This window comes from Notamacropus eugenii, chromosome 5 (assembly GCF_028372415.1).
Source record: "Notamacropus eugenii isolate mMacEug1 chromosome 5, mMacEug1.pri_v2, whole genome shotgun sequence".
Taxonomy (NCBI): domain Eukaryota; kingdom Metazoa; phylum Chordata; class Mammalia; order Diprotodontia; family Macropodidae; genus Notamacropus; species Notamacropus eugenii.
Genome location: NC_092876.1, coordinates 167,349,405 through 167,358,682, shown reverse-complemented (window position 1 = coordinate 167,358,682; position 9,278 = coordinate 167,349,405). Strand labels below are relative to the sequence as shown.

The 9,278-nt window shown below is 34.4% G+C and overlaps 1 pseudogene; it reads left to right on the top strand.

Moving 5' to 3' along the window:
• Positions 1 to 1,320: 1,320 nt before the first annotated feature.
• Positions 1,321 to 1,608, top strand: LOC140508969 (small ubiquitin-related modifier 2 pseudogene; annotated as a pseudogene).
• Positions 1,609 to 9,278: the final 7,670 nt, after the last annotated feature.

Genomic DNA, 9,278 nt, shown 5'->3' with positions numbered 1-9,278 from the left:
AAAGTCTGATACTATAAATAAATTAGTGGAGCAAAGAATAGTGTTTTTATCAAATTTATGGAAAAGGGAAGAAATATTATGAAATGCAAAATGAATAATCTTGATTACATTAAATTGAAAAGTTTTTGCACAAACAAACCTAATTCAACCAAGATTAGGAGGGAAGCAGAAAACTGGGAAAGAATTTTTGCAACTAGTATCTCTGATAAAGGCCTCATTTATAAAATATATAGAGAACTGAGTCAAATGTACAAGACTATCAGTCATTCCCCACTTGATAAATAGTCAAAGAATATGAACAGGCAGTATTCAGATGAAGAAATGAAAGATATCTGTACTCATATGAAAAAATGCTCTAAATCACTATTGATTAGAGAGATGCAAATAAAAACAACTCTGAGGTACCACATCACACCTATCAAATTGACTAAAATGATAAAAACAGGATGATGTTGGAGAAGATGTGGGAGAGCTGGAACACTAAGTCATTGTTGGTGGAGCTGTGAGCTGATCCAACCATTCTAGAGAGCAATTTGGAACTATGCCCAAAGGGCTACAAAAAGGTGCAGACTCTTTGACCCAGCAATACTGATTCCAAGACTATATGCCCAAGAGATCATAAAAATGGAAAAGGGTCCCATATGTACAAAAATATTTATAGCAGCACTCTTTGTGGTGGCCAAAAACTGAAAATCAAGGGGATGCCCATCATTTGGGGAGTGGTTGAATAAATTGTGATATATGAATGTAATGGAATACTATTGTGCTCTAAGAAATGATGAACAGGAAGACTTTAGAGAGGCCTGGAAAAACTTATATGAACTGATGTTGAGCAAAAAGAGCAGAGCCAGGAGAACTTTATACACAGCAACAACCACAGTGTGTGAGGATTTTTTCTGGTAAGCTTAGAACTTCATTGCAATGCAAGGACTTAAAAAATTCCCAGTGGTCTCTTACGGCAAAATGCCTTCCACATTCAGAGAAAGAATTATGGAATTCCATCGCAGAATGTAGCACATCATTTTCTTTTGTATTACATTTTGGTTTGTTTTATGATTTCTCCCATACATTTTAATTCTTCTATGCAACATGACTAAGGTGAAAATGTATTTAGTAGAAATGTATGTGGAATACCTCTGCAGCTGCCTCCTTCTCCTCTTCTTCCTCCTCCTCTTTCTCACCATCACCACCATCCTCTTCCTCCTCCTCCTCCTCCTGCTTGTGCTCCTGCCATTGCTGCTTCTCTCCCAGTTCCATTGGAGCGGACTGTCCTGGTGCCTCTTTTGTGAAGCAGTGGATGAGGAGACCCCCAGACTCACCATGGCCAATGAGAAGTCAAAGGAAGGAGTCAAGACTGAAAACAACAACCACATTAATTGGAAGGTGGCAGGGCAAGATGGTTCAGTGGTGCAATTTAAGATTAAGAGGCACACACCACTTAGTAATCTAATGAAATCCTATTGTGAACAACAGGGTTTGTCAATGAGGCAGATCAAATTCCTATTTGATGGGCAACCAATCATTGAAACAGACACACCTGCACAGTTGGAAATGGAGGATGAAGATACAATCGATGTATTCCAGCAGCAGACAGGAGGTGCTTACTAAAAAGAAAACCTACAACTACAATCCAGAACTGTGCTCCCAAGGAAAACAATACATTCACAGTTAGAAAACCAAGATTTGGTTCAACCACATCCTGACTACTGCAGTATAGTTTTCTCTCTTCTTTGATTCCCTACCCCCATTCCTTTATTGTACATAAAAGTAACTGATGTATGCGAACAGGCTTAATACATTTTTTTTTTAACTAAATGGCTGATGGTATGTTTTGATCAACATCAAATGGAGATGGGGAAGGGAAAAAACAAACTGGTTCTGTGAAAATATCCCTTTTCCCCATTAGTGGCATGCTCATTCAACTTTTATCTTTATATTCCAATAAGTTATTTTGCTCACTGTTTAACAACAACAACGACAACAAAAAATCTACATAAAAATCCTTGCATACCTTGTTTGATTGGATAATTTCAATGTTTTTCTTTTATCACTGTAAAACCAAGGACAATTTTATAATTTTTTTGTGTTTAGTTGTTACATGTAGGGCAATCTCGGTCTCTCAGTAGGGATAAATTACTATAAAGAAATTGATCCTAGATAGTTTTCCCTTTAAGTCAAACATCTTGTTGTTTAAATAAACTTCTTGTTTAAAATTAAAAAAAAAAGAAATGTATGTGTAGAACCTATACAAAATTGTATGCTATCTCGGGGAGGGAGGGTAGGGGGGGGTGGAAAATTTAAGTTATATTGAAGTGATTGCAGAACACTGAAAACAAATAAAATAATTTTTAAAAAAGTTTTGATGTCTTTTCTTTTCTTTGACACACTATTATGTCTTATGTTGGATAATATATTTCTATCAATGCATTAGCTTTTTGGTTGCTTTGTTACATTCATGACTCATACTGATCTTGCATCCCACTAATATTTTCGCATGTGGTCATATTTCTCTCTTACTAGTCCTACTAGAAAAGGGAGAGACTTTGGATATAACACTACACATATATTCTAAAATTTTTATCTGGTTTGCTAACATTCCAGATTTTTTTTGGAAGCATGCATTCTTGGAGAATCAAAAGCATTGAACATGGAACACCTTGAAATCTGAATCTTCATAAAATAAAGACAATTTTTTTTTATTTGAGAAAGAGAGGGATAGAGAGAGAGAACGGGAGAGGACAAGACAAGAGAAGACAAGAGAAAGGGAGGGGACAGGAGAGGAGGGGAGAGAAGGAGAGGGAAGAGGAAAGGGGGAAGAAGAAGGAGGAGGAGGAAGAGGAGGAGGAAGAGGAGGAGGAGGGAGAGGAGGAGGAGGAGGAGAGGGAGGGGAAGGTCAGGGGAATGGGGAAGGAGAGTGAGGAAGGAAGGAAAGAAGGAAGGAAGGAGAGAAAGAAAGACAGAAAGAAAGACAGAAAGAAAGAAAGACAGAAAGAAAGACAGAAAGAAAGAAAGAAAGAAAGAAAGAAAGAAAGAAAGAAAGAAAGAAAGAAAGAAAGAAAGAAAGAAAGAAAGAAAGAAAGAAAGAAAGAAAGAAAGAAAGAAAGGAAGAAAGAAAGAAAGAAAGGAAGGAAGGAAGGAAGGAAGGAAGGAAGGAAGGAAGGAAGGAAGGAAGAAAGAAAGAAAGAAAGAAAGAAAGAAAGAAAGAAAGAGAAAGAAAGAAAGAAAGAAAGGAAGGAAGGAAGGAAGGAAGGAAGGAAGGAAGGAAGGAAGAAAGAAAGAAAGAAAGAAAGAAAGAAAGAAAGAAAGAAAGAAAGAAAGAAAGAAAGAAAGAAAGAAAGAAAGAAAGAAAGAAAGAAAGAAAACCAATTCCTGTAAGTAGGACTTCAGCTGAGCCTCAGCATAAACTAAGGCTATTAAGGAACTAGATAAGGAGGAATGTTGAGACAGAATTTGAATCTAGATCTTCCTGACTCCAGGTAGAGGTTTCATATCCAATATAACATACTACAATCCATGTCTTGTATTCTGGTTCCTACTAAACCAAATAAAAAGATAATGTTTGTTGTATTTTACTTACAAAATCATTAATATTTACTTCAAACCTTACTTTAGAAAGGCAAAAGCTCTAGGTTTTCAAAGGCCAAGCTAGTGAAATAATGCATGGCACATTCTATTAAGCTGGGAAAAAAACTTCAAGAACATCATCTCAGAATCATTTGGTATCCAGCCACCAAAAACCAACCCTAGGGAGAATCACCAACAGCCTGTTGTCCATTAGGTAATGATTGTTTTTGTCATGACCCTGGAAGAAGTAAATAATACAAAATCATCCTCAGTTCTATGTAGCCACCTATCTCCATAGTACAGACATCAGAGTGATAGAGAATCAGAAGATACTAAGAGTCAGTTCCAAAACTATCAACTAACAGTAATTATCATGAAATATACCTTGATACTTCATGGCCTAAGCCTATTCATCTTTCAGACTTCCCTGTTTTTGGCAAAGGTACCACCATCCTTCTGGTATCTCATGTTCATAATCTCAGGATTATCTTTCATGCTTCACTCTTCCACACTCCATATATACATACATGCATACATATATATGTACATATGTATATATACATATGTGTGTGTATGTATTGCTAAATCTTCCTGCTTTTAACTTTACAACATTTCTCATATCTGACCCTTTCTCTCTTCACTCATACAACAAACACCTTTAGCTCAGGACCTCCTCACCTCTCACCTAGATTATTGCAACAACGTTTTACTTGATCCCTTTGCTGCAAATCTCTCACCACTCTAGTCAATTCTAGCGACTACTCATACTTAACCAATCCTAGTAGCTTCCTATTGGCTCTAGGATACACCATCTGACCCCAAATTATCTTTCAAGTCTTGTAGATTATCCTTCCTCTTCCTCATGAACTCTTCAGTCCAAATAAACTGCCCTCTCCATTTCTCACATAAGACCCTCAATATCTCTTTATTCTGCATCTGTTGGTCTGCCTAGTTTCACTTTCAGGGAACAAGATATTCGTCCCAGGTTAAATTCATCACCTCTAATCTCACCACCATACTTGCCAACTCAAGCTTTGACTGACACCACCTCTCTCAGACCCCTCTCTCCTCTGATTAGAGGACTAGAAAGTAGAATACCAAACTCCTTCCAGTGCCTTCCTTTACAAAGGGCAGAAACTGTATTTGTGGGCTCCTTCCACTCTGCACGTGCTGCCCTGCCTGGTTTCAACTCCATGGAAAAATAGACCCTCTGATCTTTCTCCCCACAGCCACCCCATTTTCCTGCTTCTTTTTGTATGTTGTCTCTCCCTGTTAGATTGTGAGTTCCTTGAGGGCAGCAACTAGTACAGTGTCTGCCATGAAATAGGCACTTAATAAATGTTTATTGGATTATATTGATTTTTCTCCATGCTTTTTCATTGACCATTCCCTGTACCTGAAATGTACTCCTTCCATACCTACTCCACACTGAATCCTCTTCCTTGGATGTAGCTAAGGCATTTAACTACTCTGTATAAATTTGTATTCAATTTAAATTTCAAATATATATATACATATATATACATATATATACGTTGTGTGTATGTATATATGGATGTATACATATTTCTGTCTCTGTATATGTGTATATACCTATGTGTGGGTGTACATACACACATATATACATATGTATGTCTATACATATTATCTCCCTCATTAGACTGTAAGTCTAATTGTCAATAGGGATTGTTTTATTCTTTGCATTTGCATCACCAGAGCCTAGTATAATATCTAGCACATAGAAGATAATTAATAAATATACTTGTTAATCAGTTGATGGATGGAGGGATGAATTGCCTTCAACTTAAAGCAAGGTACAGGAGGAAATGGTGAAAATATACCAGGAAATTTGTTAGTGGTCAAGAAAAGAGAGATGCCTAAGGCTTATAATACCCAGAAGCCTCATGCTTTTGCATTATTAACATTTCCTTTAAGAGGAAAAAGAAAAGTTGCTAGAAATGATCAGTACTAGATATCACAGAAACTGAAATTGACTATGTTTGACAATACACTAATAATTTCTTAAGATGATTTCAGTATCAATTATATTTATGTAGTCATTATTGGGAGATTAAAGGTAAAGTTTAATACAAAAATAGGAAAAATTTTAAAATGAGAGGCTACACATGATTATAGCAGTTTCAGATGAACCTATTTAAATAAGCTGAGTTCAAAAAAAATTTTAAATGGACAAATGTCAAGTTATTGACCCTTTAACATTTCTTAGAGAAGTTTAAGCAATATGATGGAGTTGCCATGGGAAAAAAGAAGGTAAAAAGTTTTCAGAAATGATCTAAGACAGGAAAATTGCTTAATGGGGAAGGGGGGCAAGATGAAAATAATTCCAAGTCAAAGTATAAGCTCATTTGCAGAAAAAAAAAGAATATATTGAAAGATTGTAAGGCATTCTAATTTACATAACAGTAAAAAGCCAGGGATTGAAAATGAGTTTGCAATGGGCTTTTCATATGTAAATCATCTAAGCTATGTCATTCTTTTCAAATTTTTTTCTGTAAATTAATTTATTTAATATTTTTCAATATTCACTTCCATTACATTTTAAGTTTTAAATTTTCTCCACCTCCCTCTCTTCCCTAGAGTGTGCAATCTGATAAAGGATCTACATATACATTCTTATTAAACATTTTCACATTAATCATGTTATAAAGAAGAATTAGAGCAAATGGGAGAAACCACAAGGAAGAAAAAAACAAAAAAGAAAGAAAGAGCACAAATAGTGTCCTTCCATCTACATTTAGACTATATAGCTCTTTCTCCAGATGTGGATAGCATTTTCCATCATGAGTCTTTTGGAGTTGTCTTGGATCCTTGAATTGCTGAGAACTAAGTCTATTAAAGTTAGTCATTGCACAATGTGTCTGTGTACAGTGTTTCCCTGTTTCTGCTCATTTCACTCCACTTCAGTTCATATGAGTCTTTCTAGATTTTCTGAAGTCTGTCTGGTTACCATTTCTTATACCAAATACTGTTCCTTTACATTAATATACCATAGCTTGTTCAGCTATTCCCCAATTAATATATATCCCCTCAATTTCAATTGACCACCACAAAAAGAGCTGCTATAAATATTTTTGTACGTGTGGGACTGTTTCCCATTTTTATGATCTCTTTGGGATACAGCCCTAGAAATAGTATTGCTGGGTCAAAGGGTATGCACATTTTTATAGCCCTTTGAACATAGTTCCAAATTGCTCTCCAGAATGGTTGGATCAGTAGTACACAGCTTCACCAACAATTCATTAATGTCCCAATTTCCCCACATATTCTCCAGCATTTATAATTTTCCTGTTTTGTCATATTAACCAATCTGATAGGAGTGATGTGGTACTTAAGAGTTGTTTCAATTAGCATTTCTCTAACCAATAGAGATTTAGAGCATTTTTCATATGACTGTAGATGGCTTTAATTTCTTCCTCTGAAAACTGCCTTTACATATCCTTTGACCATTTATTGACTGGGGAATGACTTGTATTCTTATAAATTTGACTCAGTTCTCTATATATTTTAGAAATGAGGACTTTATCAGAGAAACTAGTTGTAAGAATTCTTTCCCAATTTTCTGCTTCCCTTCTAATTTTGGTTGCATTGGCTTTGTTGGTGCAAAAACATTTCAATTTAATGTCATCAAAAATACCCATTTTGCATTTCATTGTGTTCTCTGTCTCATGTTTAGTCATAAATTCTTCCATTCTCCATAAATCTGTCAGGTAAAATGTTCCTTGCTCTCCCAATTATAGTATCAGCCTTTATATCTAAATTGTGGAACCATTTTGACTTTATTTTGGTATACAGTATAAGATATTGGTCTGTGGCCAGTTTCTGTCATATTGTTTTCCAGTTTCCCCAGCAGTTTTTGTTAAATAGTGAATTATTATCCCAGAAGCTGAAGTCCATGGGTTTATCAAATAGCAGATTACTACTATAGTCAGTAACTACTATGTCTTGTGTAACTAACCTATTCCATTGATCTACCACTCTGTTTCTTATCCAGTACCAAGTGGTTTTGGTGACTGCTGTTTTATCATACAATTTTAAGATTGGGTATGGCTAGGCCACTTTCCCTTGCATTTCTTTTTATTAATTCCCTTGATTATCTGGACTTTTTGTTCTTCCAGATGAATTTTGTTATTATTTTGTCTAGTTCTATAAAATAATTTTTGGTGACTTGATTGGTCTGGCACTGAATAAACAAATTAATTTAGGTAGAATTAGCTATTTTATTATATTAGCTTGACCTACTCATGAGGAACTGATGTTTTTTTCAATTATTGAGATTTGACTTTGTTTGTGTGAAAGGTGTTTTATAATTGTGTTCATATAGTTCCTGGGTTTGTTTTGGCAGGTAAACTCTCAAATATTCTATAATGTCTATGGTAACTTTAAATGGAATTTTTCTTTCTGTCTCTTGCTATTGGGCTTTGCTAGTAATATATTGAAATGCAGCTGATTTGTGTGGGTTTATTTTATACCCTGCAACTTTGCTAAAGTTGTTTATTATTTCAGGTAGTTATTTTTTACTGGATTCTCTAGGATTTTCTAAGCATATCATTATGTCATATGCAAAGAATGATAGCTTAATTTCTTCTTTGCCTGTTCTAATTCCTTCAGTTTATTTTTCTTCCCTTTTTGCTAAAGTTAATGTGTCTAGTACCATACTGAACAACAGTGGTGATAATGGAGATACTTGTTTCACCTCCAATCTTATTGGAAATGTTTCTAGCTTATTCCCTTTCCATATAATGCTTGCTGTTGGTTTTAGGTCAATGCTACTTATCATTTTAAGGAAGATGCCATTTATTCCTATGCTCTCTAGTATTTTTTTTATAGGAATGAGTCCTTTATTTTGTAGGTAACTTTTTCTGTATCTATTGAGATAATCATGTGGTTTCTGTTAGTTTTGTTGTTGATATGATCAATTGTGCTGATAGTTTTCATAATATTGAACCAGCCCTGAATTCCTGATATAAATCCTACCTGGTTATAATTTATTATTATCATGATAAGTTGTTGTAATCTTTTTGCTACTATTTTATTTAAAATTTTCGCATCTATATGTATTAGGGAAATCAGTCTATAATTTTATTTCTCGGTTTTGACTCTTACTAGTTTAGGTATTAGTGCCATGTTTATATCATAAAAAGAATTTGTTGGATTCCCTACCTCCAAATAGTCTATGGAGTATTGAAATTAATTGTTCTTTAAATATTTGATCGAATTCACTGGTACATTCATCTGGTCCAGAGGTTTTTTCCTAGGGAGTTCACTGATGGTTCATTCAATTTCTTTTTCTAAGGTAGGATTATTTAAATATTTTATTTTCTCTTTTATTAATCTGGGCAAATAACTTTTTTGTAAATATTCATCCATTTCAATAAGATTGTCAGTTTTATTGGCATACAGTTGGGCAAAATATTTCCTAGTTATTATTTTGATTTCCTCTCCATTGGTGGTGGATTTACTCTTTCCCTTTTTGATACTGGAAATTTGATTTTCTTCTCTTTTTTATCAAATTAACCAATGATTTGTCTATTTTAATGGTTTTTTCATAAAACCAACTCAGTTTTATTAATTCAATAATTTTCTTAATTTTTTTAAAATTTCTTCTTTGGTTTTTAGAATTTTGAATTTAGTATTTAGTTGGGAATTTTCAATTTGCTCTTTATCTAGTTTTTTTTAGTTGCATGCCCTATTCA